General features: G+C 49.5%; 1 long non-coding RNA gene across 2 annotated transcripts; it reads left to right on the top strand.

The window, feature by feature from the left end:
• On the top strand, positions 1-25,640 carry LOC132653959 (uncharacterized). 2 transcript variants are annotated; one of them, XR_009591765.1, is made up of 3 exons: positions 1-68; positions 24,825-24,983; positions 25,083-25,640. It is a non-coding gene; the product is annotated as an uncharacterized LOC132653959 (long non-coding RNA). The 2 variants fall into 2 exon arrangements; XR_009591766.1 differs by lacking the exon at positions 1-68 and adding an exon at positions 4,034-4,139.
• Positions 25,641-26,379: the final 739 nt, after the last annotated feature.

Here is a 26,379-nt window from a genome sequence, read left to right on the forward strand (position 1 = left end):
ATGACAGGGAGCAGAACTGATGATCTTCTGGACACAACATGGTCACTCCGGAGCTGTTCGGCTTTGGGGTAAGGTTCCTCCCTTATCTTCTTATGAGTTCATGGGGGCTGGAGGAGGAGAATGGTGCTGCTCAGCTGCACTGCTATGGATAGCACACACTGAGCCCCAGGCTGTGCCCCGTCTGCTCCACACCCCAGTGCACAGAGGGCAGCAATGGTGGCCTGGATGCTGGGGGGCAGAGTCCATGCCTGTCTCTGCCACTGACTTCCTTTGATCATTTTTATTCTCGATAACAAGCAGAGCCGAGCTTTACCCAACACTTACCAGCCGCATCTCATTAATCTTGCAATAACCCCATGAGCCAGGTCACGCTAGATTGATTGCAGAAATAGATCCAATCAATGCCTCATTCCCCTGGACGCCCTCGCCGCTTCGTCATGCGATGCGCCGTCTTCCGTGAAGGGGCGGCTCCGCTGTTCCTCTCCCGGGTTCAGGCGTGGCCTGTCACCTGGCCAGGAGAATGTGACCAAGCCTAGCTTTGGGGCCTAGCTTTGATCTTCAGAGGCCTGGTCTGTTCCCATTGCCTCACAGGTCTGCCAGAGTCCTGTGAGAACAGCCCAGAAGATTTGCAGGAGTGCAAGAGACACTGGCCAAGCCACCACCAGCCCCTTGAAGGAGCAGCTGACTGCAGAAGCCAGAGACACACAGATAGCTCTGCAGTAACTGTGCGACGCCCCGTGCTAGGTTTTCTCCTTTCTACCAGTTATGCCTCTGACACAGGGACTGAGGGTTCACATCCTGCCTGGCCGTTGTCTCCTCATGCATCCTAGGCTTGGGGGGAGACTCGCTTGTGAAGGTGCTCTGAGGAGCCCCCCAGTCTTCGCACCCCTTCATTTCTACTTTGCTTGCTTTGGTTTTGCAGGTCAGGCCGATTTCCATGGAATCCGGTTGGTGAGAATCGGGACTTTACTGAGTAATTATAGGATTAGACATCCCCCTCGAAATTAAATGCTACCTCTTACCTTCCAGAGAAGACTCCCACCCCCCACCTGCTACCATGTAATTATCTGGTGAATTACTCTACGGAGGTCTCACGGTAATTATGCCAAGAGTCAAAAGCCAGCAATTGTTCCAGTCATTACAACGAGGAATTAGCTTTCATTGTGTGAGCCTGCGGTGCCACAGCTGGCTCCAGAAGCCTCGTCCTCAGTGCAGGACCACGCCTCAGCGCAGGCTCAGTGCTGGACAGGGGAGCCCGGGTCACGGCCCCTACACTCCCCCGAAACCCTTTAGTCTCCAGAAGGGATATCTGTCCCCATGGCATTCAGGCTGGGAATACCAGGGATTTTCTTCCTCATTTGGTCCCATCACCACCAAGGGTTTGGAGGGTCACAGGTATAACTGATCTTCCGCTGTACTCCAGCACTAACATGAGGGCACGACCCTGGGAGGGTAGCAGTAAGCATCCGTTTAGAAAAGACTAGCTGGGCAGCCTGGAACATGGCTCAGTTGGTAGCTTAATTAGGTTCCTGATGCTGTGACGTAACTTCATGATCAGAAGCAACTTGAGAAGGGAAGGGTTTATTTGACTCACAGGTCCATCATTGAGGGAAGCCAGAGCAACAGCTCAAGGCAGACACCCGAGTGGGGAACTAAAGCAGAAGCTGTGGAGGAACACGGCTTCCTGGCTTGCTCCCCATGGCTCGCTCAGCCTGCATTCCTATAGCGCCTAGGATCACCTGCCCAGGGGTGGGGCTGGCCACAGTGGGCTGAGCCCTCCCACATCAGTCAAGAAAATGCTCTGCAGATGTGCTCACAGGCCAGTGTGGAAGCATTTTCTCACTGAGGTTCCCTCTTTCCACATGGGTCTAGCTTGTGTCAGTTGGCAAAAAACAAAAAACAAAAACAAAAAACAAAAACAAACAAAACAAAACAAAACAAAAAAACAACTGAGCAGCACAGCTGGTAAAGTGCTTACTGTATAAGCATGGGGAGGACCTGGGTTGAATTCTGGGAACCAGTGTAAAAAAAAGCTGGGGGTGGTGCGTTCTTGCAGTTCCAGCTCTGGGGAGGCGGGACAGGAGGATCCCTGGAACTCATCTAGTCTAGCCTGATCTGCCAGTCTCTCGCCAATGAGGGGCTCGCTTCAAAACATAAAGTGGATGTCTCCTGAGTAACAGCACGGAACGTTGGTCTCTGTCATCCGTAGGCATGCACACCACACACACACACACACACACACACACACAGGGGTGAGCACACAGAAGTCTTCCACCAACAATCATTTATTCTGAGCATGCTATCAATATAGAGGACGGTGTTACCAATAAGGGCTCGAGGCCACATCACCCTTAAGCTCTGTGTTTGCTTCCTGCCTCAGTGTCCCCAGCGTACCACTGGGTGTGTCAGAATTGAGGGAACTAGCAGACGTCAGGGTTTTGATATCTGGATTGGCGTCAGAGTGAGTGCTGGAGTGAAGTTGTGCGGGGCATGAGCTGGGACCTGACAGGTGCAGGGTGGGATTGGGGTCCTCTGCCAGGCCTGGAAGGAGCAGTCAAGGGGTGACGGAGAGGGAGGTGATATGGGGTGAGAGGACTCTGGGCTAAATATATTCATAATGGGTATGTGCCTGGGGCTAGCCTGCCACTTTCAGAAGAACTGAGTGGGATAAGGTCTCTCTGCTCAAATCCCAGCAATGCCGTGGCTGAGACCCCAGGTAGCTAGGTCCTGAGAACACGGGGCTGACTGGATCCACTGTGGAGACAGTTCTCGAGTAAGTGCCAGGTCAGGGAAACTAATAAAGATTAAAAGTCATGGGAGGAGCAGAATGTAAGAGGAGAGCCATGAATATACATCATTTTTGTAGTCCAGTCCCTCGTTCAATCCCTGACTCTGTGGCTTGGCGCTGAGGGCAGGTGGCTTTGCTTTCTGTGTCCTGGAGTGGAGACCTGTGTTTGCCTCTGGAGGCTGTGGAGAGAATCCAGTGTGCATGCACATGCAGCCTGGATGCAGCGAAACACTCAGACCAGGGTTTTCACAGACAAAGCCAGGAGTTCCTCTGTTCCTTCCAGTCTGTGCTAGCCTCTCAAATCCCCTCTGTTATACAGGTTGCCACTGAGTCTGGCCAGGGAGGAGGGGCTCCCTTAGAGCCTTCCGGCAGCCGACATCTGGCTTGTGGTTCTTGTTTACCTCCTGGCCATAGGTCCCACTTCCAAGGATACAAGGATAACAGGCTGTGGGACCGTGTTATCTTGTTGCCCAGTTGTCCTGCATGCTTGGCTTTGTTTCAGCAGCCTCCTCCCCTGGCCTCCCTCCCCTCCCCCACCTGTCAATCTCCGGCCTCCCCTCTCCTCCAGAACAGGGGCATTCTGAGCTGCCTGTGGTCTAGGAATGGCAATCTGAAGAACCCCGCTGAGCCACGCTCCCTTTCAATCCACTCTCCGCTCCGTAGCTGCAGCATTGTAGTCTGGCTGAGACACGGACTGAATGAAGCAGCCGCTCAATTCTAGCCTGCTACAAAGGGAGTATTTTGATGTTTTCATTTCTTTCTAGTTCAATAATTCGAGAAAACACATGGATTCGGTGCTGGTTCCAACAGGCTCTCTAAGTACTTTAAAAAACTTTGTGTTGGTTAAAAAGTATATAGGAGAAGGGAATCGATCTACAGAGGCAGCTTGGGGTGGGGGAGCTGCAGCTTTGCCTGGGTGCTCTGTGACCCCTCCTGCTCTGACCTGAATTCTGCTTTTAGTTCAGGTAACTACCATCCTTGAGTCTTGCCCAGGCCATGGAACAAAGAGGCAAACATAGAGATCCTGGCCAAGTGCCATTGTTGCTCTCCGTGGTCCTGAACGGGCCCAGTGATGACCCGACCCTCCCCATCCTGCTCCTCTCTTATGCTCAGCAAAAGGTGGAGGCTCTGGATACAGACCTCATCTGAGTTGGGTATTAGGGACATACCTAGCAAACAGAGACATTATCCTAGATGCTCCGCTTACCCTACCAACAGGGCGCAGCACAAGAAAGGCCATGTTGGGGAGCAACGAGGCTGGTGAAGAGAGCACAGAGGAATAGGCCAGTCCATAGAAGGCCTTCTAAGAGAGAGGGTGTCCGGTCTGACAGCCAGCAGTGTGAAGACTTGGGTATGTATAAAGAGAAACTAGAGGCTTTCAGAATGAGGGACTCGGTTTCCGGTGGCAAAAACAAGTAAGGGTTGGGCTCAGTGACCAGACACACAGGCCCTGAAATCATTTCTATCCTCACCGGCTGTGTGATCCTAGGCAAATGACCCCCTCTCTGTGATTCCATTTACAAAATATTCTGTAGCTAAGAATATCAGATGCGCTCAGAGGTCTGTGCCGAAGAGCAAATGCTTTCAATAAAGGTCTGGTGCACAGAAGAGAGGCTGGAATGCAGCAAATGTCACCACAGGGCTCTCAGGTGTAGGGGAGAGGGGGATGGCAGAAGCAGAGTCTCCAGGGGAGAAGACTTGATAGGATTCAGTCCTCTGAGGGTGGCTGTGCAGAGAAAGAGTGGGGGCAGAGTTGAAATGGGGGTGTTGTATGTGTGCTTTGTGGGGTGGTTAGAGGTGAGTGCTCAGGCAGGAACAGATGCTGAGGTGGAGGAAGCACTTGCCCGGGCCCCTCCCACACAGCTAGCTCGATGCTGTAGACAAGGGACCATCCATCATATCCCTTTGTGCTTCGTCCCCCATGCACTCCCAAGGAGGAAGCCCCTGTGAACCTGCACACATCCTTCTGTTCTCCCTGTGAAGTGTGCAGGCGTATATAGATACACATGCTGGCGGAGTGTTTGTTTTATAAAGATGGGACTGAGTGAATGTTGCACACTTATCTCCAAATTGCTTTTCGCATTCCACAATACCTTGTGGAAATCTCCTGAAGCTACGGGAAGAGGGTTAATTAAACTCTGCAGGCTGCAGATACTCCACTCGTGGCTGCGCCATCACCTGCCTTTGCCCAGCAGTCCCCTTCCAGTGCCACCCCCATGCCCCTGGAAATTCAGCCTTTTCACCCAGCCTGGCTCTCATGGTCAACTCTCAGCTCTGTCTAGGGGATCTCAGGGGAGCTGGGGGTTGAGACATGGGGTGGGGCTTCACCTTGCAATAAGGGGCTCTAGAAAGGCTTTCGGCACCTTAAGCTGGCTGGGATGAGTGTATGGGGTAGAGACCCTGTCCCCAGAGCCTTTTTTAAGCTTTTGTGGTGGTGGGCACATATATGTGTGTGTACATATGAGCACATGCATGTGGAGGCCAGAGGACCAGCTCTGGTGCAGTTCCTCAGGCACTGTTAACCTTTTCAGGCACCCTCGCCTCCACCCCACCCCCCTTGCTCGAGGCAGGGTTTCTCATTGGCCAGGAACTAGTCTATTGCTAGGAAACCCCAGGAATGAACCTGTCTGGGCTTCTCCAGTGCTGAGATTATAGGTCCACGCCTATGCCAGGTTTTTTACTTTTCTTGTGAGTTTAGATATTTTCAGGGCCTCTGAGTACCTTAGGTTCTCACACTCACAAAGCACGCTCTTTGCCTAGCCCAGCCTCATCCCTCTTGGTCACAGGCCCCACTCTTGGGCTTTCTTTTTTCCACTACAGAGTCCCCTCTGACCTTAGCCATTCAGGATCAGCGTTGCCCCGCCCCTATTGCTGGGCCATCCATTCTCCTTTCTCCCCCTCCCCAAAGCCTCTGGAGCCTGCAGGCTGCACAGCTGGGTCCTTCTGGAAGCTGCTAGGGAGAAACAAAGGCACCAGCCACAGTCGTTTCCGGTTTGCCCTGTGGCCCGGCCACCACTCTGTGCAGTTTCCTTCTCTGTGGGCATTGGAAATGCTTCCACGCTTTGATTTCTGGGATGGATCCCACTTCCTCACATGCACTCAATCTGCTTCCACTCCCGAGACAGCAGTCCTGAGATACACAGTGTGACTTTTCTGGGTCTCCAGGTTCCCAGAGGCCACTCCTTAGGCCCTCTTAGAACTCTCTGTGTTAGGGTACCCTCTGTGCCCCCAGACTGGAGATTTCAGTCCCCACCAGCCACAGAAAGTGGCGCCCAATGAGTCCAGAAGCAGGAGGTACGGGGCCATACCTCATTCCGTCAGTTTTGTTTTACTTTTAGGGTGATCTGGCTTTTATGTGACAGTGAGTTGCTAACTCCACTGGGAAATCATTTCCTCGTTAAAGAACTTAGTGTAGACAAGGGGATAAAGTATCCACACAGGTTGTTCCCGAGCCAGAGCAGGTCTGCAGATGAGAGGGTTTGGGGCATACTGGCTGCAAGCCTGCCGGGTCACAGCTGTGAACTAGATCCACCCGACTGCCTGATACTGATTTTTTTTAAAGCTGTTTAATTGGGGAACATTTCCATACAAATTTGAGTTATCTGGATCCCTTAGAAAAATCTGAGAGCTCAGCAAGGTTGCATGAGGCCAGCTCACTCTGCCCATCACAGGAGCAACACTGGCTTCAGGCTACTGTCTGGTCACAGTCTCCTCTGGAGGGTTGGAGGGTAGGGCTGGGAGAGAGGGGTGTCTTCCTAGAGTGGAGACCTCGGGCAGGGAGGCCCTCTGAAGCTCAGATTACACACACACACACACACACACACACACACACACACACACACACACACACTATCCTCCTCCCCCCCCCCCCCCACAGAGAGAAGTGCAGCTCAGACACCTGGCATTAGGTACCACACAGAGGTATTTGACCAGCTGCCTGCATTTCGGTGTGACACCACAGTGGTTGGTTGCGGTTCCATCCTGCCCCCATCCCCCAGTCCTTTCTCTGGGCCTCATAATGATCTATTCTTCCCCATCCCCCTACCCAGAGCTGGGGCAAAGCTGGTGGAAGCTTTCTGCTGCTGGACCCTCTAGGGGCGGCAGGGGGCGCTCCTGGCCCATGAGAACTCACTCCAGGCACAGGACAAAAGCTGGGGTACGGTGAGACCGTGAGACTGCCTGGGCTCCAAGCTGGGGTACAAAGCAGCTCAGAACTGGTAGCTGGTTCCTGCCTTGAAGTCACCTGGGTCTTTTTTCTTGATCCTGCCCCATTAGTGGCTCTGGCTATATGGGTCTCCCTTCCCCCTCTGCCTTGGCTGTCTCTTTGCTGTTTCTCTGTCCTCTCTGCCTCTGGATCATCCCTCTGCCTAGTGCTTTCTGTATAAAAGGAGTCAGTCCAGGGTCCAGGGTAAGGATATAGGCTTGAATGGAGTGGCCAGTGTGAGCCTACCTGGACCAGCAAGTTTGAGGCATACTGGGACATCTATCCCTGTGCTGAGGCCTTCAAATTGTAAGAATATTTTTTTTTTGGGGGGGGAATCCTCTCACATACCAGGTAAGTGCTCTCTCTTGAACTGTATACTCAACCCCAAGTTACATTAATTTTTTTCTATATTTATTTATTTATTTATTTAGTATGTATGTGCACACGTGCAGGCATATGCAGAGGTTAACAGACAGCTTGTGGGAACTGGCTCTCTCCTGCTGTGTGGGTTCTGGGGATTAAACTCAGGTCATCAAACTTGGTGGCAAGCACCTTTACTCACTAAGCTATGTAGATACCCCCAGATTACATTTAAAATGTATTTATTTATGTGTCAATATGTATGTATGTATGTATGTATGTAGATCACAGTGCAAGTGTGGAATGCAGAGGTCAGAGAAAAAAATTTATGGAGTCAGTGTTTTCCTCCTACCCTTACAAGGATCCAGGGACCAAATTTAGGCTTGTTGCAGCAAGTGCCTCTGCCCTCTAAGCCATGTGGCTGGCCCCAGATTACATTTTCATGTCATCGCATCGTTGGAGCCCAGGATACACTCCCCCTTTCACCCACAGCCAACTCTAAGGGATGCCCACTTTGAGCCTGCTGTCCAGAGTAGGATCAGACACCCGGCTGCTGCAAGGGTTCCCCAAGGCTGCCCAGCAAGGAACTGGGCTCTCTGGACTACAAACTGAGGTCAGGTAACAAACCTTCCAACTGGTTTTCAGTGGAGCCCACACACCCAGAGACCCCTCTAGGCGCTGGCTCGGCAGCTCTCTATCCCTCCTGACAGTCTGGGTTTCCCTCTGTACCTGGGCCTGGCAGCTGAGACAGCACATATGGCTGCTCAGTGAGGCTGTGCCCCTGTGTCACCGCTTACCGAGGGACAGATCCCCCACCTCAGAGAAGGGTCTCCCCAGGCCCCTTGTCCCAGACAAGGCTCCCTGCGGTCAACACTAGCAAGCACAGCAACCCTGCAGGGCGGCTGCGGTCCAGCTGGCTTGGCTGCTGACTGCAGAAGGAATGCTTGCTTTTGTTCTTGGATCGCCAGCTGCTGCTTGCACAAGCGCTGCGGCCGAGCGCTCAGCTGCCGGGGCTGGGCAGCCTGTGGCAGGTTTCCTCACCTCTCTGGGCCCAGTTCCCCCATTTGAGACCCAAGAGTGGGGTCTGGCTGGACCAGCTCTGAGATGAGCTTTTGGCCTTGACATTTGATGTCAGTCACTGTTTCTTTGGTGCCCTTGGAGAGAAAAAAAAATAAAAGGAAAAAAAAAAAACCAAAAAAAAACCCTTTTTATGACCCAAGGAATGAAATTAGCATCTTTTGGCAATTAATGCATTTTTTCCCCAAGACTCAACTCTTAAACAAAGTTCTGAGTGTTTGACTTTGATTTCAAATAGGTGGCTGTCAGGAGGAATTACATGGCTCCCAAAGAAACACACAGACGTTATAATTAAAGAGATGCCAATCTTGACAGGTAGTCAGAGAGGAGAGGGGACATAATGACGAGAATGGAGAGGGGAGAAGGACGCTCGGAGCCCAGTGGGACAGGACTGGCGGGAGAGGTGGCCTCATCACAGGACAGCACAGCACGAAGCTTTAGCCTCTGCAGGGCCCTGCACCTTGGCTGCCTCAGACCACAGCTCTGTATTGGCAGGCTTTATTACCGGCATCATGCAGTGGTGATCATCGTCCCGATTTCGGCCACAAATTCATATATAATGCAACAGACATTTTCTTTCCAGCTCCAATCTGAGCAAAGCCCCCAAAGGCATCTGAGCTCTACCCACAACCCAGCCTAAGCCCTGCCCTGCTCCCAACCAGCTTAAGAGCCTCCCAATCCAGACTGAGCCTCGTCCCTGGCCTATGCTATCCATAACCCTGGGGAGGCCCACCTCTGATCTATGCTGACCTCCACCCCAACCCAGACTCGCCTCAGGCTGACCCTGACCCTCATTCTGGTTATCTCAGCTGAACAAAAGCCAAACCCATCACACTGGACCCAGGATAGACGGCTGTGTGACTAGAGCAAGGCTCCCCCGGAACAGGCTCAAACTGTGCCAGCAGGTGGGGAGGGAAAGCTTGAAGGGTAGCTGGGGGATGAAGAGAGCAGGGTTTGTGGGATCTCAGGAGAGTGGAGGTACTGCCCTTTTAGGGACTCTGTCCATGTTTGGGGACAGGGGCTGGGTGCTCTTTGTCACTGCCTGGGCCATCTGTGACCTGTTTGGGGAAGGCAGCTGAGTTGGAGTCCCTTCATCTGTATCACATAGGCACGATGGACTGCCCCAACCATAGGCTGAGGTCCTGCTGCGATGAAGGCCTCAGTGGATGTGGGGGTCCTCCTCTCCCCCTCTGGAATGCTGTCCTCCCTCTCCTGCCCCACCTCCTTCCCCTCTGATAGGCACCTCATTAGCAGAGTATCTGTAAATAACACCAAAGAGTTAGAGTTACAACAAGGTAGCTCATTAAAGCCACTTCGCTGTCTCACTTCCCAATTAGTGGTTCTGCAAGCAGCTGCCAAAGATGCTTGTGACAGGGCACCTTGGCATGGCATGGGCCTTCCAGGGGGATCACCAGGGGAGATTTATAGAGGCAACTCTTCATCACCTCCAGTCGGCACCCTGGTCGGCCATCTGCAAGCACCAGGAAGCTTGGGCACAAGTGTCCACTATGGGGAAGGCCAGTGGCTCAGACAATTTGTGATAGTAAATTAGATTCTACCTTTGTTGACAGTCCCTCCCTCCACTGACCTGCACACTGGCCGATCCCTGTGATGTTCTTGGCTCTGAAATTCTACTCCAGGTCATGCTGTCAAAACTCAGCTGTTGGGGCTGGAGAGATGGCTTAGTGGTTAAGTGCATGGGCTGCCCTTACAGAGGCCCTGTGTATGTTCCTAGCACTCACAAGGTGACTCACAACCCTGTGTAGCTCCAGTTCCAGGGGCTCTGACAAAACTGGCCTCTGTGGGTACCAGGTATGCGTGTAGTATCTACATACATGTAGGCAAAACATTTCAAATGAATTTATACACAAAGAATGAATGTTATTTTTTTTTAAACCTCACCTATGTTGTGTCCATCTTTGCAGTCTTCCTCTTTTTTTTTTTTTAATGCAGCTTCTGGGGACAACTTTCTTCTCCATGGGTGCCGAAGGCAGAATTTAAGTACAGAGAGTAGAAAAAGAGCATTCTAGAGAGGCTGGGAGACACAGGAGCAATGTCCCCAGGACAAACCAACTGGGTTGCAATTGTTCTCTGCTTTCTCACAGACTAGGAAATAAGTGGAGAAGGCTTTGACCACCTTAAACAGCTGGGAGGTGCCATGCCTCAGAACAGGGCTAACCTGCCCCATAGAGTCTGTCCTTGGAGGCGGGCTGGAGTGACGGTGGGGCTCACCTGTGCCAGCAGGATGAAGTTAGATAGAGCCTCCCGCCCACCCTGCCCTCTCACAGCTTAGCTGGCTTCCCTCTCTCTCCAACTTGTTTTCCATCCCTGCTCTGCATGTCCCACTTTTTTGCTTTCTGCCTCACTTTGGGAGGGAAACATCTCCCAATTTCTCCCCTATTTCTGAATCGATAGCTTAGCTGGGCAAAGCAGAAAATGAAATTTACACTCAATGGTTTCCACGGCAACTAGGGAACCGGGCCCCTTTCTCCTGCTCTTGGGGGCATGTTCTTCCTGAGAGAAAGCAGGTATCAAAAGTCCACAGCTTGAGGATGGGGTGGGGTTAAGCAGAACTGAGATGGAGCATGTGTCCTCTCTTCTGGCTCTGAGCATGACAGAGAGACCCCCTCCCTTCCTACTGTCTCAGGAGATCAAGCTCCAGGCACCATTATCCTTAGTAGTGATGCCTCCTCTACCTCTGAGTGCAGGTGGGCATTGTGCTGCATGCTGTGATGCTGTGACTTTTTTTTTTTTTTTTAACTTCCATTGTAAGATGAAGGCATTATTGTTGGTTTTGGTTGTTTGCTTTTTGTTGTTGTTGTTGTTGTTTGGTTTGTTTTGTTTTTCAAGACAGGGTTTCTCTGTGTAGCCCTGGCTGTCCTGGAATTCACTCTGTAGGCTGGTGTCGAATTCATAGAGATGAGTGCTGGGACTAAAGGCTTGCACCACCACACCCAGCTGCAAGGCATTGTTGTTAAGCCACATGCTATCTCACAGGAATATTGTTCATCTTGTGCCATGACTCAACACCCTGCAGGAGGGAGCCTGGCTTGGGACCTGTGGTCATAATGGGAGTGTAGGCAACAAGCTGACAGGCAGCTCAGGGGTGTAGAGCCTCACTTCCTGCTTCTCCTGATTAGAAAAGGCCGAAAGCCCAAGTCTGCAGACCTTCGCAGCCTGAGCTCGTCTCATCTGAGCCACCCTTCCTTAGCTGAGCACTGATTTAAGGGATGAACAGTGCCTAGTGCTCAGAGGCAAAGCCCCCAGGCTCTGGGGTGCAGCCCGGTACACGGCAAGGCTCAATGCCGGTGGCTGTCCACTGGCCACGAGGCTAGGAGGTGCCCAGCAGGAGTCAGCCACCCACTCACACATGCCCTGGTGTGTGTGGTAGGTACTCTAAGAGGTACCAGCTATGGGAGCCCAAAGGAGGCAGCTGTAAGAGCTGGGGTTCAGGAGGGTTTCTGGAGGAGGTATGGGGCAGAGAAGACACTTGAGGCAGAGATTGACAGAGGGAAGGAGTGAGTTTTGGACATCTGTGTAGAGGAGTGCGGGGTGGGCTGAGGTTCGGGCATTCATCATCTCTGCCCACACAGGCTTCATGCTGCTTCCATAGCTTCCTCCCAGATCGCAGACTTCTCAAACTGTCCTCAAGCCGTTCTCCAGGGATTGCCGATACCCGCTAAGTCAATGAATAAACACACAAACCAGTCTTAGCCAAAGAGAGGGTCACACTACTCCAGCTGTTGTGGTTGGCTGGGAGACAGGCACAGCTCCATTGGTCAGTAGCTCCTGTTCTTTCTGAGCTACCTGGAAACCGCTTTGGCAGGAGTGCAAAAACTGAGAGATCCCAAGCCCGAAGCTTGAGTGTGCCTTCCTGGGAGTAAAGCCCTCCTGAGAACGAAGACCCTGCAGAGGGAAAAGTGTTCATGTGATCTGGGATCATGCCTTTTGCATTGGAAAAAGACCCCCTTAGACCAGAGGAGATCTTTCTTCTCCGATTCTGTCCTCCATGAAGCACCTTAAAATAGTACTCTGCTGGATGAGGTTGAAATCTGACATTTCTGGGTAGCCTCATAGATTAATATGGTGGACTCTCTTTTCTCGGTGGGGTTCTTCCTCCACTTGATCTGGTAACCCCAGGTTTTGTAATGAGGGTCCCATAGCCCTCAGGGAAGATTACAGGTCCGACCCTTTACTGATAAGAAAAGCTAGCACCTGGGGATTCCTGGAGATAGGCTAATAAGATGCCTTGGTGTCTTGACTTTCCAAATGATTTTTGACTTTACCTGGAGATTCCCCACCCCACCCATAGGATAATTAAGTGCTGTGTTCTCCTTCTTACGATAGGGCACTGTGCTACTGCATGTAAATGAGGTACTGAACCACTACATGTAAATCAAGCATCCCGGGCACCCCTGACCCAATCAAACCAAACACATTCGCTCTTGGAATCCCTCCCACTGCCCAAGGTTTATAAAACCCTTCATGTGCGTGATACCATCAGCTTTCCACCATGGCCACCTGAGATCCATCATTCATTCAGGGGGAGGGAGGGCTCCCCTCCTCTCTGGAGATTCTCCGCTGAACCTCAGGGCCCTGTGAGCTTTTGGACCAGCAAGACTGCTGGCTGGCCAGCCATGAGATGCCAGCTGCAGCGAGCTTCCAGCACTGTTCACCGGTGTGCAGCGCTGCCTCGGCAGACAGCCACGACCTGCGTCTCACTGGACCTGCCCTCTGGTCAGCTTTGGGCCTCTGCGGTGCTTAGCACAGCAGCTTAACCGAAGAGCTGTAATGCTTTGGTATCTCCATAGGCTAGGCTTTGAAACGCCCGGCAATCTCATTTTAAAAGACCTAGCTAACCAGAATGCTCTGTGGGAAAATCTTTCCAGACCCCGACTTAGTCCATGGGGCTCATCCTAAAGCTCTCTAGCCACTCCTGGAAGACCGGGGACCTTTGATCTCATCCCATCCAGAAACCTGGGCTTCCAGCATGGCATTCAGCCCAGCGGAATCCAGCAGTCCCAGTGCCATGCCTGGCAGCAGCATCCTGGGGAACGTCAGATGACAGCCACATCCTGAGGACCATTGCAGGTTCCTGCTGGGCAGGGAATGATACCTTAAGATGGACTTGATCTTGTGGAAATGTCAGGGTGACCTGCTGGGCTCAAGCCCTCAAAAGCAGCTACTTTGCTGCTTAAGCTGGCAAGTGTCCAGATCCAGGGATTGGGGTGTGGACATCTTTGGTGGCATTATCCCACTGACCACATGGGAAGTGGGCCTGGAAGGCAGCAGTGGGCAGGAGATACAGGGAGGGCCTGAGGGCCTGAGCATAGGCTGGACACTGATTCAAAGCCCAGGCCACAGCCTTAGGGTGGTCTTCGATGAAGTCCTTGCTGAATCTTACTCTCCACATTCATGTCCCTCTCCACTGGGTCTTCTGGGATCATTCCATTGACCCTCACACTGGACCCTTGTCTTGGGTAGCATTCCTGCTTTCTCATGATTGAGGTGAGAGATCCAGAATGGGAGAGACAGCCCAGACACTGCCCCTGACAGCCCCAGGCAATCCTTCTGCCTCTCCCTCTGGTCCCAGAATCCTGATGAACCTCAGGGACAGTGTTTATGAGGCTGGCCCCGTTGCTTCGCTCTGACTCGTCTGTAGAGCTGAGGCAGGCAGACAGCGAGGGAAAACACACAGTGGTACAGGAGAAAGAAGAAGAAAATTTAATGTAACCAAATCATGGCTGATCTTAAAATGGGTGTGTTTAGCCAACTGGGGACGTGGTCGTGCTGGCCTTCACTGTCACTAAGACAACGTGCTGTCTTCATAGTTCTCAAGGGTGTAACTTACATCTGGGTGGCAATTCTTCTACATCCATTTCGTATGAACTGTCTATGGACCCTCACTTCCTTCCTCTCCCTCCTCCCTAGCTATTGCAATTAGTGTCTGGGTGAATATCTCTATCTAGATGATGTTTAAAAGGCTAAAGTCTTTTGACAGTCTCTTGGCAGTCTAAGAAATAATTGTGACTGTCGTTGGTGGGGAGTTATAGCAGGGAATCTCCTGCCCACAGGCTCCTGGGCTATGGTGAAAGGTCCTATGATGGACACTAGGCTTGTGTACCAAAGAAGACGACACAAAACATCCAGGTGAGGACCAGGCCTGGTCTTGGTATTCAGGTTCCTTCTGCAACAGAGAGGCTATGTCCCAGGGAAGCGGCACCTAGACACCTCGGGCTGGCTGTATGACTCACATGTGAGGCTTCTCTGTGATTCACACAGCTTCCTGAGAGGGTGCTCTGTGTGGGCTCCTGACGTCCCACTCTGCAGATGTCCTTAGGCATACAGGCCATGGGCAATTGGATGGCTAGCACACCCATCTCAGGGCCCCCCCTGCTTCTCACCCTAGCCAGCTGAGCCCAGGTAGAGGTAGCTCAACACTTCAGAAGAACTCAAAGATGGAATTTTTCCTGTGAAACCACATTAACAACAGGGTGCCGCAGACCCGGTAGTTTTTGGAGAACAGAGATTTATTTGTGGGGTGGTTTGAATGAGGATGTCCCCCAACAGGCTCTGATATTTGGATACTTGGTCCACATTTGGTAGCCATATTTGGATAGGATTAGGAAGCATGGCCTTGCTGGAAGAGTATACAAGTGGGGGGAGGGGGCTTTGAGGTTTCAAAAGCCATTCATCCTTTCCAGTCTCTCTTTCTATTTCCTGCTTGTGGTTTGTGATGTGAGTTTTCAGCTTCCAGCTCCAGCCACCATGTCTGCTGCTTGCTGCCATGCCTCCATCCTCACTGTGACAGACTCTTATCCTTATGGAACCCTAAGCCAAGGAACCCTTCAGTCTGTAAGTTGCTTTTGTCGTGGTGTTTTGTCTCAGCAAAAGGAAAGCAACTAAGACAGAAGTTAGTATCAGGGAGTCAGGGAATGGGCTATTGCTGTGACAGACCTGACTCCTGACTCCCCCCCATATATATATATATATATATATATATATATATTTTTTTTTTTTTTTTTTTGGAGAAATGTGAAAGACTTTGAAAGTTTTGACTAGAAAAATTGCAGATGCTGTAAGTAGAACTTAATGGGCCATCTTCAGAAAGCCTGGAGACTAGTGCTGAGAGCCAGGAGGACTCACCTCAAGAGGCTTCAGAGGGGAATGATGTTATCAACCGAGCTGGAGACAGTTCTTGTCATATTTTCTCGAAAATTCAGGCTGCTTCCTGCCATGTCCTGAAAAACGCTCCCGTGGCTAAATTGAAAAGTAATGGACTAATTTCTTTGGTGGGGGAGATTGCAAGACAGCCTGATTGACTCTGACACATGGCTATTAGTAATCATTCTTAGGCAGGTCTACAGTGGAAAAAAATAACAATTTGGGCAAAGAGAAATACAAATCGCAGTTTGAAGAGAAGACAAGAACCAGGCAAGTTAACGGTGCAGCCAGGAGATAAGGATTAGCAAGGCCTTGTCTGCCGTTGGAACAAAGGGAAAATGCCCTCAGGTCAGACCCACCCAGCTAAGCCTCTAACTTATGAAAGAACATATGGTGTTTTCTGTTCCTGGAAAGGAACAGCAGACAAAAGCTGCTGGAAATGTGACTCGAGGGGTCAAGGATCCATCCAGAGCTGGCAGCCAAACTTGGTCATATTGTCCACATGGTGCTGGCTTAGAGTCATGAAGGACATGTGGATAAAGGGCTTCCTTCACAGTCTTGGGGGGATTCTGAGGCCAGTTGATGCTGTGGCAAGTAAGTTCTTGCATGGAGGTCCTCTGAGAGGCCTCTGGTGAGGCTGTGGAAGTGAGGCCTAGCTCAGGGCATGCGTCGGAGATCCAGAGCTGTGGACTATCTGTCCAGGAGAGCTAAAATACTGGGAGTGGAACCAGCCCAAGAGAGAGAAATACGTTGCACCCAGCTGTTAGGTGCAAAGCAGGACCCCAGCGCCAGTGACGATGCCCTAAACAGGACACTGACAGGAGAAAACAAAAGGATTGTTGCTAGGTTTAAAAAAAAAAAGAGAGTCTAATTCCAGCATTCCTCAGGAACCTCACAAACCCCTTAATCCACCCCAAAGGTCAACTGCCTCAGGCAGGAGCATCCAGTTCAAAGACCCCCGACCCTGCTGACTGCCATATAACATCCACTCGCTTTTCTGCCATTTTGTGTCTCTCTTCCCCACCCCTGAGAGACAGCCTTGGTTGTGTGCGATTCCCAATCAACCTTTCTTTCTAGCCACGGAGTGGTCCAGGTCAGTGGTTCTACAGAGCGTCGTAGCAGCAGAGCTGGAGGATAGGGCCTTCTGAGCTTTTCAATTCTGGACACGGATTGGGAGATCGCCCTGCCGAGCTTCATTCTTGCTTTGGTCCAGTATTTTCTCAGTGCCCCGTCTCCCCCCACCTCACTCCCACTTCTTCCTTTTGGAATGGGGAGGTATGTTCTGTGCCTTTGTATGTTGGAAGTATATTTGCTTTGGATTTTATAGAGAGTTACAGTTAAGAGATTGCCTTGAATCTCAGAAGAGACTTTGGGCTTTTAAATAGTGTTTTGGAAATGTTAAAGACGACGGGGACTTTTGACGTTGGACTAAATGCATTTTACATCATACTATAAGCCTGAGACCACGGAGACCGGAGAGGGAGCTGTGCGGGTTTGAATGAGGAATAGGGCCCTCAGTTTTGCACACTGAATACTTGTCCCTAGTTAGTAGTGCTGTTTGTGGAGGGTTTCCCTGGAGGAAGTACGTCACCGAGGGTTTCAAAAGTCACATCCCGTTCTCAGTTAATTATCCTGCAAGCACGAGGACCTGAGTTTGATCCCCGAAAGCCACCGTAAAAAAAATAGGCATAGGACACACATTTGTAACCCTCTCACTGGGGAGGTGAAGACAGAAAGATCCTTGGGGCTTGCTGACCAGAAAGCCTAGCTTACTTGGGCTTTAGCTCCAGGCTAATGATAGAGAGCCTGGCTCAATGAGATGGAGGGCTGGAGAGATGACTCGGAGATTAAGAGCACTAGCTGCTCTTGCGCAGGACGTGGGTTTGATTCCTAGTTCCCCCGAGGTGGCTCATAACCAGCTGCAGCTCCAGTTCCAGGGGACCTGACACTCTTCCGGCCTTTGTGGACACAGACATGCGTGTAGGCAAAACACATCAAGATGACTGCATGAATGACTGAATGAATGAATGGAAATGTAGGTTAGTGGTGCATGCCCGTCTAGCATGCACGATGCCTTTGGTTGGACCCATGGCACTGGGGAAAGAAGAAAAAGAAAATGTGGCTCCTGTTTGGCCTGTGGTAAACCCTGTCAGAGCCCAAGTTTGTGGGTTATCACTTTTCTCCATGATGGTCCAGAGAGGTTTAGTAAGCTGCTCAAGGCCACACAGCTGGGGCTGCTGGAACTGCTATGTGGCTCTCCCCTGAACAATCCACCCTCATGCTGACTTGTGTGTGTAGGATGGACCTCCAGGATGTACACTTGTGTCCTCCCTCTCTCTGGGGTCAGAAGATCCCTCTTTTCACAGCCTTGATTGTTGGTTGGAGCTGGCCGCCAGTCCATCTCCTGTGGTATCGGCAGCAATTGGGGCTGTAGGTGGAGCGTGGAGGGCCTCTTGGACGGCTGGACTTCATGTTAGACTTGGCTAATTGCTTAAATAGATTCTACTACATGTGCAGCGTTGAGCTTTCTGCTTCGATAAGACGTAATATTAATTTTAATTAAATCTCTGAAAGCTTGGCCAAATATTTCCATTTTCCGAACATGTTCCTTGATCTTGGTATCTTCCCGTGAGACAGGGATGCTGAGGAGAGCCGCCTTCTGGAGGGATGTGGCCTGGGGATGGTGGGAGGCGGAAGAGGAAGTCAGAAGCGGCCATTGTAAGCCTGGGCCTGTCCTCCTGCCCTGGCACCTCCACTCATCCTGTCACAAGGAACCTTGAGCCTCTACTCGGAGCTTTGAAAGTCAAGCTGGATGATTAGCAGCTTAACAGGCCGTGTAACTGCCAAGCCTGGGGTCAGGGTCCGTCTCTCTGCAAAGGCAATGGTGCTTCAGGTCCAGCCTGGGTTCAGGCACCTCAGCTCTTGCTGCTGGGTTGTGATTAGGAAGGACAAGGATGCCAGCCTGACCCCAACGACTCACAATGCCACCCCAGCACTTTGGTGAGAGCTGAGGAAGCTGCTCTGTTCCTGGTTAGAATAGGCTGAGTCTGGAGCTATGGAGAACATTCTGTGAAGAGGCACACCTAGCAAGGAGATAAGGGAACAGCTGCCAACCGACTCTGGTCCAGCTTCTTGTCCCTTCTGGTGGCCCAACAACTTGCTCCTTCTGATTCTTTTCCTTTTTTAAGATATATATATATATATCTTAATAAATAATATATATATTTAATTACGTATATGTGTATAACTGTGTACACATGCTCCTGTAGGCCAACAGTGTCAAATCCCCTTGGATCTGAGTTACAGGCAGTGCAAACTTCTTGATGTGGATGCTAGGACTTGAACTCAGGTCCTCTGGAAGAATAGTGTATGCACTTATCCATTGTGCCATCTCTCCTGAGGGGCCTCCTGGGTCCTCTGTCTTCTCTGTGGTAGTTTAGCTGGTTCTTCCAGCCTCATCACCCTAGAGGCTAACTCACCCCACCCTTAGTGGAAGAGCTGGCCTTCACGTCAATCTTGAGCCAGACCAGATATAGGAAGTGATCAAGGCTACAGAGACCTCTCAGGTGACCCGGTATTTGCCATTTGCCCTACTCGTGTGGCAATTTATTCTTGCTCACACTCTCCTGTAGAGGGATGAGTGAACAACCACACAGAGGGGGTCTGACAGTCTGCACAGAGCAACCTAGCATTCACTGTGGGTGGTAAGAGGGTGGCATGACCTTTTGTTTTTTAGATTTATTTATTTTATGTGTATGGGTGTATTGCCTGCATTTTGTGCGGGTACTGGGTATGTGCAGTGTTCTTGGAGACCAGAAGAGGGTGTCAGAGCCTCTGGAACTGGAGTTACAGGAGGTTGTGAGCTGAAAGGAGGTTCTTGGCATAGCTTGAGTCCTCTGCAAGAGCAGCCAGTGCTTTAAACCACTGAGCTATCTCTCCAGCCCTGGTGGAACAGCATTTGCTTGTAGAATATTTTTCTGAATTTCTGGACTTTCTAAAGTGAGCAGACTTTATTTTTGTAAATAGAAAAATATACATATTCATTTTATGTTTGAAAATTAGCCGCAAGTATAAAATACTGTAAGAATGTGTAGAATTTCCAAGCAGATATACTCAGCTCTACCTCTAGGAGAAGAGGAGGCTTTCCTTGGCCTCTCCAAGGCCAGATAGATCCAGCAATTGTGTTGATCCAAAGGTCAGAAGGGCTGGCTTTCTGAACTCAGAGATCAGCCCACCTCTGCCTCCCAAGTGCTGGGATTAACAGCCTGGCTTGTCTGTCTTTGCTTACTGCAGCTTTAGTTCCTTCCCTGGTGTCAAACCTACAAGAGATGCTCTGAATATTTACCCCCATCTGCCATTTGGGCTGGGAAGCTGCTGATGGCATGTTCTCCTATGCAGAATTTCCCTTCTTTTTTATTTTAAGTTAATTTTAAGGACCATCATCATCATTATTAATTGAAGTCTTACGTAGCTCAGGATGGCCTTGGACTCCTCCCACCTCCGCCTGCCGAAGTACCACAATGCCTGACTCTGAAATTTTCGTTTTAAGTCACCAAAAAGGAAAAGGGCCTTTCCCACTCTGCATCTTCTCAGTTTGTGTCAACTTTATTATATTGGTTGATTGGTTGGTTGGTTGGTTGATGTTGCTGGGAGGGAGTCTAGGGTGTCATGAGTGCCAGGCCAGTGCTCTCCCTCGGAGCCACACCCCACTTTTATAGACTCATTAACAGAGTTCGCTGCTGTGCCCACTGTGACGCTGATGGCCGGCTTCCCCATATTCAAGGCTCCAAAATGCGTGCTTTCTATGCTGTTTGTTGTCATTCTTATTATCACTTTAAACCCTGGTTTATTTTGCACCCCCCAAAAAATTATTTTTGCCCTACACAGACATAAGGGGGGGTGTATGCAGGCCTTCAGTGAGACCTTCCTGGGTGTGGATTGTTCTTACACTGAATTAACTCATTAATGATGCTGTTTATTTACTGGACACAAGGGACTTACAGCGAGTTAATTATTTATTTACGGGGCCCCAGAGGCGAGCTGATGATCTCTTTCCACACTGTGGCTGCTGTTGGCATTCTTACTGTGCTGTTTTCTTCATTTGTAGTGATTTTTCTCCCTCCTCAGGTTCCCCCTGGTCTGGTCCCGTATTTATTGGCATGATAAGGGTCTTTGCATAGCTATTTATCTTTATAAAATTTTCAGCCTGGTTTTGTGTCAAGTGCAATAGAGCGCGTCTCAATCATCCAAGGCTTTAAGGTTGGCCCAGAGAGCTTTTCAGGCTCAGCCACGTGGCTCCCACTGATGTGGGGCCAGCATGGCTTCAGATTCCATAGATGATGACATGAGCGTCTATGCCCTTGCTCTCCTGTGGGCTTCAGCGCACGTCCTGAGAACCACGGCACCAGTTTTCAATTCCACTGAGGACAAGGATTTTCGGAGCTTTGTTTGTTTGTTTGTTTGTTTATCTAATTGCCACTGCTGTGATGGGCATTTACATAGTTTTCTGGTCCCTGATGCCTTCCTGTGTCTCTTAATTACTCTCTGGGTTTCCTTTGCCACAGCTGTCTCACTCCACTCTTCTCTTCTCAAGGGATCATTTTGGGGTCAGTTTGCTTAAGTTAGCACCTCCTACCTGGCTTCTGGCTACAGCTTGACTAGGTGTGTATTTTAATTACTAAGAAAACTTTTTTTTTTTGAGACAGGGATTCCTCTCTGTTGACCATGCTGGGCTCAAACGCCTGGGCTCAAGAGGTCCTCCCATTTGGCCCCCTTGTGGCTGAGTAGTTAGGACAGGGACACAGGCCACCATGTTTTGTTTTTTTGTTTGTTTGTTTTGTTTTGTTTTTTGGGACAGAGCTTCATTTTGAAATGTACAGTCCATCTCCTTCCCATTTACGCTTTCTGCTTTTCAGTCTTGTTTAAGACACCATTCCTATCGGGAGGTCACAAATAAACACCCTTACTTTGCTGGTCTGATCTTTCTCTTTAAAAACAAAGCAAAACATTTGTTTACTGGTATGTATCGTGTGTGTGTGCACAAGCATGGGTGTCCTGACACATGCGTGGACATCAGAACACAACTTGTGGGCGTCAGTTGTCTCCTTACCACCACGTCTTCATCAGACTCAGGTGATTAGGCTTGGTGACAAGCACGTTTACCTGCTGTGATGGGCAGCTGTGGTTGTCATCTTGACACACTCAGAAGAGAGCCTCAGCAAAGGATTGTCCAGATCAGGCTGGCCTTTGGGCGTGTGTATGAGGCATTGATTGCCTACATTGATGTAGGAAGACCCATCAGGGATGTGGGTGGGGCCTTATGACCTGGACCTAAATAAAAGTGTATGGAAGGGGCTGGAGAGACAGCTCAGTGGTTAAGAGCACTGGCTGTTCTGCACAGGACCTGGGTCTGGTTCCCAGAGCCCACATGGCAGCTCACAACCATCTGAAACTAGAGTTCCCGGGATTTCATGCCCTCCTCTGGCCTCCTTGGGCACTGCATGAATGTGGCGCACATACATAGACATAGACAAAAATACACATAAACTAAACACATTAATTAAAAAAAATTAAAAAACATGGAAAAAAGGAAAAGTGTCTGTTTTTTTTTCCCTGGCTTGGCCTTCACTCTTCCTCATGAGTTCATCTACACTGTTGCTGCTACTGTGGGCTCCTCTGCAGATATTAGAACTAGCACCTTCAGTCTTTCAGAGTGGATTATCCTAGTTTGCTCTCTATTGCCGTGATAAACACCATAATTAAATGCAGGCAAAAGGGTTTATTTCATCTTAGAGATTATTGCCCATAATGAAGGGAAATCAGGCAGGAACTCAAGTACGGAACGAACCTGGAGGCAGGAACTGAAGCATAGAGGGGTGCTGCCTCCTGGCTTGTCACCCATGCCCTACTCTCTTTACTTTCTTTCTTTATTCTTCTCTTTTTTTCTTTGAGACAGGGTCCCATTGTATAGCCCTGGTTGGCTTAGAACTCTCCTTGTAGACCAGACTGGCCTGGTCTGGTCTCATGACCAAACTCAAAGAGATTGATACTCTCGAGTGCTAGAATTAAAGATATGTGCCACCATGCCTATTTTCTCTTACTATCCAGGATCACATGCCAGGGGTGGTACCACCTCCAGCCAATGGCTTCTCCCGCAGCAATCATCCATCAAGAAAATGCCTCACAGATTTGTTACAGGCCAACTTGATGGAGATATTTCCTCAGTTGAGACTAGCACGTGGTTATTGTCTTAGTTAGGGTTTTAGCGCTATAAGGAGACATCATGACCACGGCAACTCTTATAAAGGAAAATATTTCTTTGGAGCTGGCTTACAGTTTCAGATGTTTAGTTCATTATCGTCATGGTGGGAAATGTGTGGGCAAGCATGGTGTTGGAGAAGGAGTTAGGAGTTCTGCATCTTGATCTGCAGGCAGCAGAAGGAGATGGTGTGTCACACTGGGTGTAGCATGAGCCTAGGAGATCTCAAAGCCCGCCTCCACAGTGACACACTTCCTCCAACAGGGCCACACCTACTCCAACAAGGCCACACCTCCTGTAGTGCCACTGCCTATGGGCCAAGCATTCACATGAGTCTATGGAGGGCCCTTCCTCTTCAATCCACCACAGTCATGTGCTCAAGTTCTCCCTCTATGCCATGCCGAAGGTCAGTTAGCTTTATTTTGCTCCATGTAATGAGTCTGTTTCCTTTGCCAAAGTATACCTACAGCTATATATTTTTGCTGTGTTGGTGACAAAACCCAGGACTTGTGTGTGTTGGGCAAACAACCATAGATTCCCAGCCCAGCCCCATTTCCTCATCCTATCTCTGGGATTGTGTTGAGCTGATGTGCGTGGACAGGTATTCCCAGTTGATACAGACTGTGTCTGACATAGGAGGGACAGGGCTGTGGTTTGGGCAGATAGTGAGGACAGTTCCTTCGGCTGTGTTGAACATTAGTAAACGGCATTCTGGGTTAGGTAAGATGTTCCCCGAATTTTCCCATTAGTAGATTTTTTGGGGGGGAGGAGGATACATTTTTTATTAACCCATTCTTTCATTTTTATTTCTTACCAACTGTGTTGGGTACATCACATGTGAAGGGAGTTAAGGGGGGGGTGTTATTTGTATACATGAGAATTGGGATGAGATAAGAGCTTGCCCTATGGGGAGCATCCAGACATCCATCCCTTCAGTTCACTCAGAAGGTGGCTTCTCCCCTGGTCCCTTACACCACACACCAGCCTGCTCTTCATTTTTACATAATCAAATCATGAGGTATGGGAGGCTCCACCACACTGTGGGGCTTGATTCCTGTGCTAGTTATTTTCCTCTCTGTTGTGACAAGAAACTTGACAATCAGCTGGTGAGATGGCTCAGTGGGTAAAGGCATTGCCATGAAGCCTGGTGAGATGAGTCTAGTCCCTAGGACCCCTGTGGTAAAAGGAAAGAGCACACTCCTTCAGGATATCACCTGGCCTCCATGGTACATGCACAAATACTACACACAAATAAATATGTATAATAGAAAGAGATGGAGAGATGGCTCAATAGTTAAGAGCCTGGGTTTGATCCCTAGCACCCACATGGCGGATCACCACCTCTGCAATTTCAGTTACAGGGAATCTGAAACCCTCTTCTGGCCTCTGCAAAGACTAGGCACACACATGGTGTACAGACATACATGCAGACAAAACACCCACACACATAACTGTTTTAAAATTTAAATTTTAAAAATACCCAATGAAAGCAAGAAAGGATTTACTTTGGCTCATAGTCTGAGGGTGTGATTCATGGTGGGGAAATCATGGTGGCAGGGGTGTGAGGCAGCTTGTCACATCGTGTCCACAGTCAGGAAGCAAAAGACAGGAGTGCTGGTGTTTAGCTGGCGTCCTTGATTTTTTGCTTTTTTTTCGCAGACTATAGGATGCTTCATTAGGCTGGATCGTTCCTCCTCAACTAAACGTCTCTGGACATATCCTAACAGACTCACCCAGAGATGTGTCTCCTAGGTAACTCCTATTCCAGTCCCACTGAAAATGGAGACTTAACATATCAGTCCCCACACGCTCTTCCCTGCCTCTTTATTCATAAGTGGTGTGACATGGGGAGTTTCTAGCATTATTCTAGCTTCATAAACACTCCCACCTGCTCCCTCCCCAGCCTTCATTTCTTTCCTTAGTTTCTGAAGCAATGTAATGGGCTACTTGGACTTTTTTTTTTCTTTTTCTAGAATTTGGCTACAATCACTGAGTCCAAAGCATCTGGAAAACAGGTCTTTGACCATGCTCTTCACTTCTTCAATGATTACGGATATATTCAGGCTCCTAATTTATATTGCTCCTAATTTTTTGCCCAGAATTTGTCTGCTTATCCAGTTTTCATATTGTTGGTAAGATCAATTTAATTTGAGCTTCTTCATTCATTTCTCCAAGTGCCTATTTCCCCCTTATGTTCTGTCTTTACTTATGTAACTTTCCATCTTTTCCAGATCTGTAAGGATGCTTGAAAAGCTCGCCGCTCATGGATCTGACTCTGTCCCCGTGAGGTACACAGGGATTTCTGCCCTGCTGACTCTGTTTAATTCGGGCAGACTTCCCCTGGCTTTCACACACGGGTGGTCTTGTGAAGTCTCCTGTGAGCTCAGGAAAGACACTCCAGAGCCTGTCGACGGACATTCTCATGAATATAAATACTGCATGGGGTGCCTTCGTTTGCTGTGGGAGCTCAGTTTTTGTGAGATGAGCAGCAATCTTCAGCACACCCTCCATGGTCCCCATTTTCCTCCCAGGTAACTCAGCTGCTCTGCATCCCACAGCTCTGCTTGGGAACATGTTTTTGCCATCTTTTTTTTTTTTTTCAACTAAAATGACTAATTTTTGTCCCTTACAACAGATTTGCTTTGAATTTCATCTTCTTCCTTCTGATATTGAATTTATTGGACTCTATTTTGTTACTGTCCTGCACTTCCCCTCCCCCGATTTCTTTGGTTTCATCTCTCTGGAATGCAGACTGCTAGATTTCTTTCTGTTTTGCACTTTTTGAAGTTGGCCTGTCTTTTGCTTAAGTTGTCTCATTTATACTTAATCTGTGTTGTATTAGGGTCAACTTCTTTTTAATAAATTTATTTAGCATATGCATGACATTTGTGGGGTGTGGGCGCTTGTGACATGGTGCACTTGAGGAGGTCAGGGGACAACTCAACAGAGTCAGTCCTTTTCTTTGTCCTTACCTGGGTGCTGGGAATTGAACTTGATGCGTTTCCCACATCTGCTGATCCATTGGGCCAATTCATCCCCTAGTGTTTCCGTTTCTGTTTATCATATTTTCTTTACTTTTAAAAAGCCAGGTGTGGTGCTACACGTCTTTAATCCTAGCACTTGGGAGGCTGAGGCTGACCGATCTCTACGAGTTTAAAGCTAGCCTGGTCTATTTAGTAGAGTTCTGGGTTAGGAAGGAGCATAGAGAGAGACCCTCCTTTAAAAGAAGAAAAGAAAGAAAGAAAAAGTTCTCACTTCATTTCCGTCATGCATTTTATAATGAGACATTACGGTCAAGCTAACTTGATAAAGGAAAAAGTTTGAGTCAGCTCCGTTTTGGTAAAGTCTCAAGTTCAGACCCCTTGGCTTAGACTTGGGACCACTGATGGCATGCTGTCATAGCAGGACATGTACGGGACCTGGGCATCACCTTTCAAGATGTGAAGCCAGAGAGGGTGGGAGCTACCTCGCCCATCATTGAAGACTAGGACACAGGCCTAGAGCAGACAGGTCAGGATTCCCTCTGAC

The sequence above is a fragment of the Meriones unguiculatus genome, chromosome 5 (assembly GCF_030254825.1).
Source record: "Meriones unguiculatus strain TT.TT164.6M chromosome 5, Bangor_MerUng_6.1, whole genome shotgun sequence".
Taxonomy (NCBI): Eukaryota; Metazoa; Chordata; class Mammalia; order Rodentia; family Muridae; genus Meriones; species Meriones unguiculatus.